This window comes from Lissotriton vulgaris, chromosome 4_1 (assembly GCF_964263255.1).
Source record: "Lissotriton vulgaris chromosome 4_1, aLisVul1.2, whole genome shotgun sequence".
NCBI lineage: Eukaryota > Metazoa > Chordata > Amphibia > Caudata > Salamandridae > Lissotriton > Lissotriton vulgaris.
Genome location: NC_141691.1, coordinates 1,127,048,746 through 1,127,061,479, shown reverse-complemented (window position 1 = coordinate 1,127,061,479; position 12,734 = coordinate 1,127,048,746).

The window sequence follows — 12,734 nt, the reverse complement described above, 5'->3', positions numbered from 1 at the left end:
TCCAAACCTACCCCTCTCGGGAGAAGCGATCCAAGTAGTGGGCGTTTGTAATAAACAAATTACTACCCCAGTTACAGAACCTATGGAAGTTAGAATAGGTAATTTTAAAGAAATCCATAGATGTGTTGTATGTGATTCAAGTCCAGTAAACCCATTAGGTCGAGACTTGTTGTATAAAATCAATTGCACCATTTTTTGCACCCCAAGTGGTGTTGAAATTCAAACCCCAGATAAAGATGGAACTTATAAATTAATGTTAGCAAAAGAAGAAACAGAGACTAAAAGGTTAACTAAAGAGGACTTACTAGAAGAATTACAACAGACTGTAAAGCATAACATATGGGATTTTACCGGAAAAGATGTAGGATTAATGGCAAATGTCGATCCAATAAAAGTGACAGTAAAGGAAGGTGCAGTTTATCCAAATCCTCGACAGTACAAAATGAGCCCAGAAATAAAAGCAGGTTTTGCAGCAGAAATAAAACTTCTGGTTGAAGCAGGCATTTTACAAGAAATAATGAGTAGTCCATGTAATTCGCCCATAATTGGAATAAAGAAACTGAGTGGCAAGTTCAGGGTCGTACAAGACCTTCACAAGATTAATAAGATTGTTGTCCCCTGCTGTCCAGTTGTGCCAAATCCTGCAGTAATTCTGTAACAGATACCGTGGGAGGCTGGATGGTTTACTGTAATAGACTTATGTCACTCATTTTTCTCGATTCCATTGCATCCAGATAGCAAATTTATTTTCTCATTTGAATACGACAGTCATGTGTACGTCTGGAATCGAGTTCCTCAAGGGTATACAGAGAGTCCATCGATTTTTAATCAGATTCTGAAAAAGTGCCTTGAATCTTTGGTCCTGCCTGGACAGTCAGTACTGGTCCAGTATATAGACGACCTATTGGTGGTGTCTAAAACATGAAATGACTGTGTTGTTGATACCATTGCTTTACTGAATCATTTAGGTGAAGGAGGACATAAAGTGTCACCAGAGAAATTACAATTTTGCACCATGTCAGGGAAATATCTGGGGCGCCAGATAGAAAGAGGCGTCAGAAGGGTTACCTCAGAAAGAATCAGAATAATTAAAAACATGAATTTGCCTCCAATGCAGAAAGAAATTAGAATGTTTCTTGGAGTTGTAGGGTACTGTAGGCAATGGATTGTGGAATGTGCAGTCCTAGAAAAACCATTGATACAAATGACAAAGAAGAGAGCAAAAGACCCAGTAGAATGGGATGACGAAAGCATGACTGCTTTCTTAAAATTATAAGCATGCCTGTGTACAGCTCCAGCATTAGGGATGCCTGACTATTCAAAAGATTTTGCACTTTTCTGTGACACACAAGATAATTGTGCACTTTCAGTTCGGACTCAAAATCACTGTCTGATGAGACGTCCTGTGGCATATTTTTCTTCTACATTAGACCCAGTGGCATCTGCATTGCCCGGATGTCTGAAAGCAGTGGCTGCAACTTGCATGAGCCTTGAGCAGAGTGAGTCCATTATTATGGGACATAGTGTGACTGTGTATGTTCCACATGCAGTTGTAATTTTGCTAACAAGGACCAAGACCCAGTATCTCACACCTAGTCGGCTGACTTAGTATGAGAGAATCCTTGTAGGTGCAGGAAATGTAACTATTGCCAGGTGTATTATTTTGAACCCAGCAACCTTGCTACCTAATTCACACTTTGCAGAAGTGAAGGGAGAAATTGAACATGACTATTGATTTGACTGAATATAGTACAAAACCACGTCCAGACATAAGAGAAGAGCCATTAATTGATTCTGAATATGAGCTGTTTGTAGATGGCTCATGCATGAGACATGAGGAAGTAGGTTTCACACTGACAGCCAGTATGGTTACAGGGTTGTGCATGACTATGGCCAACTATGAATGCAAAGGGAGTTTCTTACTTCTTCAGGTACTCCAATTAAAAATGGTCATTTTGTAAAAGATTTACTTGAAGTGATCCAGTTGCCAAAAGAAGTGGCTGTGGTCAAGTGTGCTGCTCACAAATCTGGAAATGACAAAGTGACAGCCGGTAACCGATATGCTGACCAGTTAGCCCAACACTGTGCTAAATTTAAAATGGCTGTTAATAAGAAAATTGAGGTGGACGGAAACAGCTGCCAACTTATGTTGCTAGAAGGTGTGAGTACATGGGAAGAAGTGAGAGATTTGCAAAATGGAGCAGAACCAAACGAAAAGGAAGAATGGAGGAAAATAGGTTGTCAGAGAAGGATGGAAGATGGGGTCATTGTTTATCTTGATGGGAGGCCAATGTTACCAGACTGTATGCTTGCTCCTATGGCTAGTATGTTTCATGGAGATTCTCATGTGGGAAGAGATGCTATGATACGTCTGTTCAGACAATCATGGTTTAATGCGAAATTCAGGAACATAGCAGAGGCACTTTGCCAGAGATGTCTGATTTGCCAACAAATGAACCCAGGGAAGAAGACAGTAGTACTACCAGGAAGGATTGGGAAGGCAGAGGGTCCCTTTATACGATTGCAGATTGATTTCATTCAGCTACCCCCTTGTCGAGGACTAAAATACATTATTGTCATTGGCTGCCTATTTTCAAAATGGGTAGAAGCTTACCCCACACGTAGGAATAGTAGCCTCACTGTAGCCAAACTTTTGCTCGGGGAGCTTATTCCGAGGTTCGGTTTTCCAGTAACAATTGAATCAGACCGAGGAAAACATTTTAATAGTGAAATAATTAGTCAAATCTGTGAAGCATTCAATGTAAAACAAAAACTACTCTGTGCATATCGCCCAGAGGCTTCTGGAGTGGTAGAACGACTGAATGGCACAATCAAGTCAAGATTGGGAAAGATGTAGGAGTCTACCTGATTGGAGTGGCCAGATGCTTTGCAACTTGTTCTGATGGGACTTAGAAGTATTCCAGACCGGAACACAGGCTTGAGTCCACATGAAATACTAATGGGAAGAGCAATGAGGCAAGCATGGGTGCCAGGACACAAGCTGATAAATATTTCTGATGATATAGTACTGGAGTACTGCAAAGAACAGGCTGACCAAGTGTGTTCTATCTCTCACCAGGTTGGGGAAGACGCTGTCGCCAGACAAGCCACTCCAGCAGATGACCTGAAGCCAGGTGACTGGGTAGTGTTAAAGAAACATATTTGAATATCTTGCCTGGCATCGAGGTGGGGAAAACCACAACAAGTGATTCTAGTTACCACCACAGCTGTACAGTGCGAAGGAGTTCCACACTGGATTCGCACCTGTCATACAAAAAGAGTGACTGAGCCGGATGAAACTGAAGCTGAAGGTTGTGCAGCTGAGGGGTCTCATGATATCGATCCTGAAGTAGCTGAAGAGGAACAACCAAGCACCAGTCAAAATGATTGCATTCCACTAATCAACATACCTGCGGAATATGTGAGAACCAGAAGTCAAACTTATATAGATAGACAGAGTGATAGTGGGAATGAGACAGGTTTAGACGAAGATACTCAGATAATAGAAATATAAATCAAAAGTGATTCTGAGGAGGACCAGATAGGGAAAAATCAGGAAATCGACACTCCCCCAAGAACTCCAGAATCTGAGAAGGGACAGATAGGAGAAAGGGCGGAAGCTCGAGCAGAAGAATATCAAGGGTTCGAAGAGCTTGAGCAGGACCAGACAGGAGTAGAAAATTGGGTTCATGAAGAAAGTGAATCGAAAGTCAATTACAGCCAATACCTGAACCAGGCCAGATTTGTAACCAGGCAGAAGAAACAGAAATAAGACTTAGACCTAGTTAGATAGAGAGGGATAAAGAAAACAGCATTGAAATAGATGTGCCACAACTAAATAAAAATAAGAGAGCGTTGGAAGTGGGCCAAAGCACAGTGCCAGCTAAAAGACTCAGAAAAGGAGATAAGTGGCCTAGGTTCGTTAAAAGACTGAAATTAGGTTTAAAGAAAATTGATGAAGAACCTGAACAAGTGAATGAAGTAACAAGTCAAACTGATCCACCTGTAATAAAACCAAGAAGGAGAAGTCCAGGATTGAAAAGGCTAAATAATAAATTCAGAGGCCCTGAATGGACTTACATCATTCTTGAAGATTTTGAAAACTTAGAGATAAGTGACGAAAGTGATGACAAATTGATTGCTGCTCAAACTGATGAAGAAGTGAGACCAACTTGAAAAAAAAAACTTCACAGAGTAAAAGGCTGTGTACAATTTACAAAGAGGGGTTGAATCTCCTCGGTCAGAAATGGCAGATCACACTGTTAATGGAAGACCGAAAAGAAATTGTTTAAAAACATGCTGTAGAATATCCACATGTAGTGTAGCAATAGTACTCATAGTGTGGTTAGGACTGACAATAGCTATTCCTTACATAATGAGTAGAGAAATTAAGAATGAAACTAATAAGCAACAAACAGTAGATACAGATGAGCTGCAAACAATGAATACACCTAGAAAAATAGATACACAACAAAAAGCACTTAGCGTTAAACAACAGAAGGTAGATTTAGAAGCATCACATGACGAAGGACTACATTATACTGGAATTAAAAACAGAACACACTTAAATGTATTTGCAAACCTATTAGTACATTATGTAGAAACTATGGAAATAGAAGCTTGCTATGTTTGTATGAAGTTTACCTACTTCAGAAGCCGAAGGTGTTACCTACCATCATTTACCACTAACATATGGTATTTCATGTAGTATATTAGCTAGCTTGTTCTCTAAGAAAGGACCTTTACAGTATTACTATTCTAATTCAGATGTGATATTTTCTGAACTCCCTATACGTAGTAACATGAATCCTGTACATACTACTAGTGATGTGACACGTTATATGGGTGAATATTTTCTAACTATAGGTACCATAGATATAGCTGAAGCACACAAGAATAATTTAACATGTTTATTACAAGAAAAGGAGAAAATATTTTTGAATATGGTTAAGAAAAGGAGAGAAAATTTCCAAAGAAAGGCAAATGATAAGAATCATAAAATTCCTAAATGGGCTGAAAATATAAGGTACACCCCAAAAGGCAAAACCCATGCTACTATGTTGCTGGATTTCGAAAAGAATGGGAAACTCTATCTCCATAGGGAAAGAACCAGTTATTATAACAATATATTTATTGGTTCCAGTGAATGTGAACACAATTATAAGGTAATTGGGGGTTGGGGTTTGCAAAGATGGAACTGAACCTGTGTTTCCTGGAATTTATTTTATATGCGGAAACAAGGCTTATTACAAATTGCCAGACCATTGGTACGGGAGCTGTTATTTTGGAATAGTCTTCCCAAAAATATATCATGGAAATAAAATCTCTGGAAACAATGAAGAAACAAATGGATTATTACATAGTAAAAGAGCTAGTTTTGGTGAAATAGTAGGTGATATATTTAGTGCATTGATACCTACAGTGGGAGTCGCTCTGAATACACACAGAACCTGCAAATTGTCAACAGTAGTGGATCGGTTATCAACTGACACTGCTGGAGGGTTCTTGATGGTCAATACCGAATTGGTTGCGATCAGATCAATGGTTTTACAAAATCGACTTGCTCTTGATACATTATTAGCAAAAGAGGGCGGAGTCTGCAGAATGTTGAAAGCGCAACATTGTTGCACTTACATACCTGACAAAAGTGTTGAAATTAAGAGGTATGTAAGAAATATTACTAATTTGGAAAAAGAGCTTAAACCACTGGAGGTTGATAGTGCATGGAAGAAACTTACTAATGGTCTCTCCTCTATAGGTAGTTGGCTTTCTAATGTAGGAAAATGTTTTGTAGGTAGAATACTGATGCCAATGGTGGGAATAGGCTTACTAGTTTTAGGAATATTAATCTGTTGCAAATGTCGAAAGCATAAAAAGACATACTCCATAAATAGGCGAGGAGTAAAAAGAAATATTGATGAGCTTGAATTAGAAGAGATGAATGGGAAAATATACAAGAAAATGAAAAAGTTCCACAACTATAATGAAAAGAAACAAAATAGGAAATTTGAAGAGATTGAGTTGGGTGAATTGTGAAAAGTTGGCATCTGTTTGATTAATTAGTGATTATATAAAATATCATCAGAGAGAGGATTGATGGAGCAAGGATTCGCATTTAACGCGACTTGCTTGGATTCGGCCCTCTCGTTATAGCCTTAATGTATTAATCAACATGTTTGTTCTATTAATTTTGCATTTTACATAAACACAGGGTATCCAGATGAAGCTTGCATATGTGTTTTACGAACGATAACTTGCTTACATTAAAATGGCTGCTGCTACACGGGCTTTTCTATTGCGCATGCGTCTATCAATCACGTGACATGACTTATCTTTCGCTTGGGGGGGATTTCTCGCTTCTGCGCACTAGAATTAAAATGGCTTCTTTGTGTTACCGCTTACATGAAGCTTGCACTGCTACTTTTGCTAAGCTGTCCGCACTGCTTAATCATAACGCAATAGTTAAAAATAAAGTAATGGAAATAGAGTAGAAATAAGTGGTACAATCATTTATTCAGTGTTCTGAAATAGTTTTTTTTCCACTTTCATGTATCGTAATCTTTGGGCGTGGGATGATATGTGACTACATAGTGGAAGACTGTACTGCGCAAGTGCTGAAATCCACCCGAGTCTACAAGCTATGGCATTGAACCTCTGCCAACATCAGAATGAACTGCGAAAATCGTGGGAAGCCGACCCTTTACCTCTGTCAGAGGAAGCACTAATGTACAAAAGTTATTACAATGTATTTACCTATGAAACATTCATTGTCGGGTGGAATAAAGATGTCATGTGAAAAATAAAATGATGGGCGGGAACATTCATTTAATATGAGATGCAGAAAGTTTATTTTGCTATGCTGTGATGACCTCACCTCCTCTTACACTTGCAAGATTGGGGGGTGGTGGTACACTGACCTGGAAAACGGTATAACTAGGGTAGGTTTAGTTAGTTAAAATGCCCGACTTGTTCAAATAGCTGACCTGTCACTGACCCAAAGCACTCAATAGGTGATCGAGAGCAGAGGGGCTGCGAAGCACTCTGTCAGAAGATTCGCTGACCCAATCGGGGTCCGGGAAGCCGAGGTGCTGGCAAAGCACTTTGTCGGTGAGTTCGATAACCCAATCAGGGTTCTGGCTGTTAGCTGCAGAGAGGTAGTAGTGCAGGCGTTGCAACTGAACTGCGGGTGCCCATCTTAACCTTTGGTGGTCCTGTCCTGATCCAAATCTGGTTTTCCCTGTCCTGATTCTGATCTGCACCTGCTGGCCTACTGGCAACTGCAACATTTGGGGTTTTCTGTCCTGCAACTGACCCGTGGGCAGGGTTGGTCATCACACCATTGTAGGTAAATATAAATCTGTGTGGGTTTGTTAACGTATATTTTGTTCCTTCTCTATACCCTTTACGTGAAAGTTTTGATCATATATATATATATATATATATATATATATATATATATATATATATATATATATATATATATATATATATATATATATATATATATATATATATATTACCTACTGGCGGTCGCCAGTAGGTAGTTATAGTTAGGATTTTTTTCAATGCAAAATCTCAACATTCTATTGGGAATAACTTTGGCGCGGTTGAGGAATCTGTCTGAAAATTTCCTCAAATTTGCCTCGCGCCGCTCCGGTCCTTCCCTAAAAGTTTGGGGGGGATTCGTCAAGCGGGGGACAAGATAAAAGGGGGGTTCTAAAACGTGTTTTCCCCATGTTAATTTCCATAGGGTGGTTGACCTCACTTTTAGCCCGAACGGTTAAATGGATTTCCACCAAACTTGGAGAATTTGTAGGGACTGGTAGCCCGATGTGCCTTTGCTATGTCTCAAGATATATGCTATAGTGGTTTTTAGGAAAATTAACTTTGAAAAAATATATATTGGGCTACATTGGGCTATATATATGTTAGAGCCCAAATGTAGCCCAATGTAGCCCAAAGATGGCCACCAGAGACAAAAAAAAACCAAATGTAGCCCAAATATCAGCCAGATGTAGCCCAACTATAGCCCAATGACAGAATGTCCCAGAGTGTTCTAAAGAACAACTAGAACGCTAACAGTCTTACTTTTGACAAAAGTATGGCACACCTGAAGTCATCTTGATTGGAATAAAGTGGTAACACTTAATACATTTAATTCGAAAAGGAACAAAATGAGGGGTTTCATTTTGCCATAGAAATTTTATATATATATATATATATATATATATATTCACTGAAAAAACCATTGGTTATAGACCATATATAGTTAGGGATTAGCATTTACAAAACCTTAATTTACTCGCACAAAACCATAGAAAGTCGCATATATAGTTAGTTGCAATAACTATATATCGCGCACCCGCAATCCACTGCTGATGATGTCACATATTACATCATTCATGACATGGTCAGTGACATCACTGATGACATCTCAAATGACATCACTGATGACATCACTGATGACATCTCAAATGACATCACTGATGACATCACTGATGACATCAATCATGTGATAATAGGATTAACCTCTTCAAACTCTAATATAACCTTAGATACACTCAGAGTAAACAGACACTAACAGATTGTCACTCATCCATGGAGTTACTCATACACCTAGTCAGTCATGCAAAGAATCAATCACACCTCCATTTCCTCAACTATACAGTTATACACACCTTCCTTATTCAAACATATTCTAACACATATTTACTCTCTTATACAATCACTGATACAAGTTTTCAATGATCCATGCAGCCACTCACACATTCACTAGCTCTTATACACAGTAATTTATATATGTGAACTCTCATATGTTCTTTGTTTTACATATGTACTTACTTTGACATGTAGCATTGAGATATCCATTCACTCACCAATACACTCATGCACATAGTCAACCACACATACAGCTGTTTCCACATGCAGTTTTGAACCCATACATCTATTGAATCAACTGTTCATACATCTATGCACAGAGTCACACACCTCCCAGACACCCACACACACACACTCACTCTCCCATACAAATACTTGGGCAACCAATCAATAACCCATATAGTTACTCATATAGGTACTGATCAACACATGCAGCATCTTACACAACAACAGACATACTGATGCACACATTCAGACAGTTTAGTCACTAACCCATGCACTCAGTGAGACACATTTAATCATTTACTCATACAGTCAGTCATGCACCTACTAAATCCTTCATCCAGACACTTATACATCCACTCATTCTTCAATATGTAAGACATATTTTAACTTTACAGAAACTTACAGTCACTGGATGATGTCATCAGTGATGTCATCAGTGATGTCACTGACCATGTCATGAATGATGTAATATGTGACATCATCAGCAGTGGATTGCGGGTGCGCGATATATAGTTATTGCAACTAACTATATATGCGAATTTCTATGGTTTTGTGCGAGTAAATTAAGGTTTTGTAAATGCTAATCCCTAACTATATATGGTCTATAACCAATGGTTTTTTCAGTGAATTTTCAAGGTTTTGTAAATGCTAACCCCTAACTATATATGGTCTATAACCTATGGTTCTTTCAGTAAATTTCATTGGTTTTTTAAAAGCTAATATCTATAGCTGTAACATATATTCTTATTCTAATTCACAAATATGTTTTATATATATTTGTATTATATTTTTTTAATTCAATTTATATTATAGTTTAAATTATTTTTTCTTGTTTCGCTGCCGGTCCGCCAACCGGTAAACGTTCCGTTAGTGCAAATACCGCGTTAGAAAGGCACATCGTGACGCGTCCCGTAAACGCAACATATCGCGTTACTACATAATGCCCCTTATGACGTGCTGCGTTAGCGCACCCGGAAGCGTTCTGGAACGCGAACCAAGGCGCAAAACGTAAAGCCCCGGAAACGATCCGAGGCGCGGAACGCGGAACGTAAGAATAACAGGTCATGTGACTAGTTTATAAAACTTTTCATTGGTTCATTTTACTTTTAGTTTCCTAATGATGGAACGCTTGATCATATGACGTAAAATAAACACTTTTCATTGGTTTAGAACATTTTTTTTTCTCAAATGATGAAAGTCCCACCTTTTTTCCTCACTCCGACTTTCATTTTTATGAGAGAAAGACCTGTTTTTGTTTGCTTAGACATGGCATTTGTATTAGCTGCAGCTGGTGGATCTCCACCACCTCCACCACCACCAAAGAAGAGAGGACCGACTAGCCAGGTCATCTTCCAACAAGAAGAAGAAGAAGAGGAAGACGAGGAACAGGAGCAAGGGACAAGGGGATTTCTGAAAGAAATGCCAAGGACGTCCCATGTGAAAGAGAATTTTATCTGGCAATTTTTTTCTTTTCCTTCTAATGAAAAGAAAGTAAATGCCAGGTACGTTACCTGCCTCATCTGCAAAAATAAACTCTCGAGAGGGACCGAAAAAAAATATAGCTATGGTAATCACGCCATGCATCGACACATGGAGAGGTGGCACCCTCTTAATTATAGTACTGCACAACTTCGAGATTTGGTGGATAACCCCCGACCGGCTAAAACATCCACCAATGACTTAGCAATAAGTGAGTCAGAGGCAAGGGAAACGGTCCCAAATCTCCAAAAGAACTTTGGGCAGATGAGATTGACATGTGTAGCTTGTGGGAAATTAATTTCATGTGGAGAGAGGAGTATTACTTTAATAAATAGATCAAATGAAAATCATCAATGTCCAAAACGTCCAAGAAAGTAATTTTTTTTTTGTTGCTCCTGTTGAGCCCTTTGAAGTGAATCATTTTTGTTTCCCCTTCCTCAAAAAAAACACAAAAAAATATAAAACATCAAAAATAATAAAAAAAAGTTATTTTCAGAACTACCTTCCCTTTTAAAAAAAATTGCTAGAATGTTTAGCACTCTAGCATCCTCTATTTCTTTTGATTCGCTTCCCGGTTAGCGTTCCGGTATGCGAACCGGGAGCGAACTAAAAAAAAATATTTTTTTAAAAAAGACGAGTAAATAAACAGAGAGTAATGTGAAAAGAAAGACAAATAGAGGGAGTAACACACAGTTACAGTTGAAAGAGGGACTGCTAAAAGAAGTGAAAAGAGTAGTATAAATAAGTAATAGAAAAAGAAATGAAGGAAGTAGCAAAGGCAGGAAACTAAGGGTTAAAGAAAAGAAGCAGTGGAACTAATAAAAGTTAAATCTGATAGACATGTAACGTAAAGAGTACTAAACACTTACCTTATAATTGTCATTAGCGTACTGAATTATCATTTTTATACTTTTAATCTGTGTAAGAAAGAACAAAAAATTTAAATAATACAAGGTGGTAAAAAAGAGTGAGCATGAGACAAAATGAATACATATTAGAAATCACAATTCAAAGTAGAAAATTAATTAAACATATTTAATGGTTTATTTTTGCTGTTATCAGAAAATATCAAATTTCACTGAAAACAGTGAGTTGAAGGTATTCATCATATAACAGGGGGGAAAAAAAACACAATCAAAATGATTGTGTTTAAAAAACCCAAATAATATAACTAAGCAGAAATAGGAACTTCTCCAAATTAACTTACTTTCTATGACGTCAAAGGATATCCTATGAACAGCTTATACTCTGTTGTGCTGTTACTATTTCCTGCCCGCCACTTTCTGAAAGATAAAGTCCATTGTTTTAAGAAAAATGAGACATACAAAGCAATTTAAAACAGCACACTAAGTTACAGCAACACCTAGAATCATTATAGTCCAATTACCTACCCTAAATTCTGACTTCAAAAATCAAGTCAAAAGGCAACATTGCTTCGTACTCAATTAGTAATGTTTGCTGAAAGACTAGCCATTTTTTAAATTTCAAATAAGCTGTGTAATATCCAGATGTTGTCAAAGGACCAGCATATTATATAATAGCTGCAGTTGCAAATGTTCTTCCTGAAATCGATGACTGTGTAGCCCAAAATGTTTTAATTAGACTTAACAACTTTTTTTCATCCAGTTTATGTAGTTCAAATTGAAAAATGACATTTCACCCATATGTTTCTATAAAAAATATGGACAGCATTGCAGACTTACGTTTCCTCTACTCTTTATTTTGATCTGCTGCTTGACTTAGCTTATAAAAACAAACAGTTTTCGCTCTGTACTACAATTATCCACAAGGCCATATAGAGTAGGAGCCATTAGAACCTCTGTAAATTCCTCTAAACAAATCCCAAGCTTCCTTTCCTAAAATTTTGGTTGCAAGAACACCAGGTAAGAATTTTGAAGGTGGAAAGGCAATCTTTTTTTGAAAGTTAAAACAGAATCATTGCAGAATGACCAACCGTTTCCAGATTTCAAATAAGCTGTATAATGTCCTGAATTAGTTGAAGGACCGTTATGATATATAATTGCAGTAGTTATAAAAGTCCTTCCTGATATTGACAACTGCGAAGCCACAAAATTATTAATTAAAGTTGTCAATTTAGTTCCATCAGGCCTACATCGTTGGAACATTAAAATGACATACTGGCCATAACTTCGTAAAATTAACGTGGACAGCATTCCAGACTTACATTGGCTGCACTCCATGTTTTGATCGGCTGCCTTTACTAGCTTATTGAAGGATACTGATTTACTGTCAGGCAAAGTTAAATATATAAATCTTTCTGAGTCTACACTAGTAGTACTTGATAGCCTACAGTTCTCGCAGTCAGGCTGCCATTGATAAGAAAGGCCAAATAGATAATCTACATCTACACC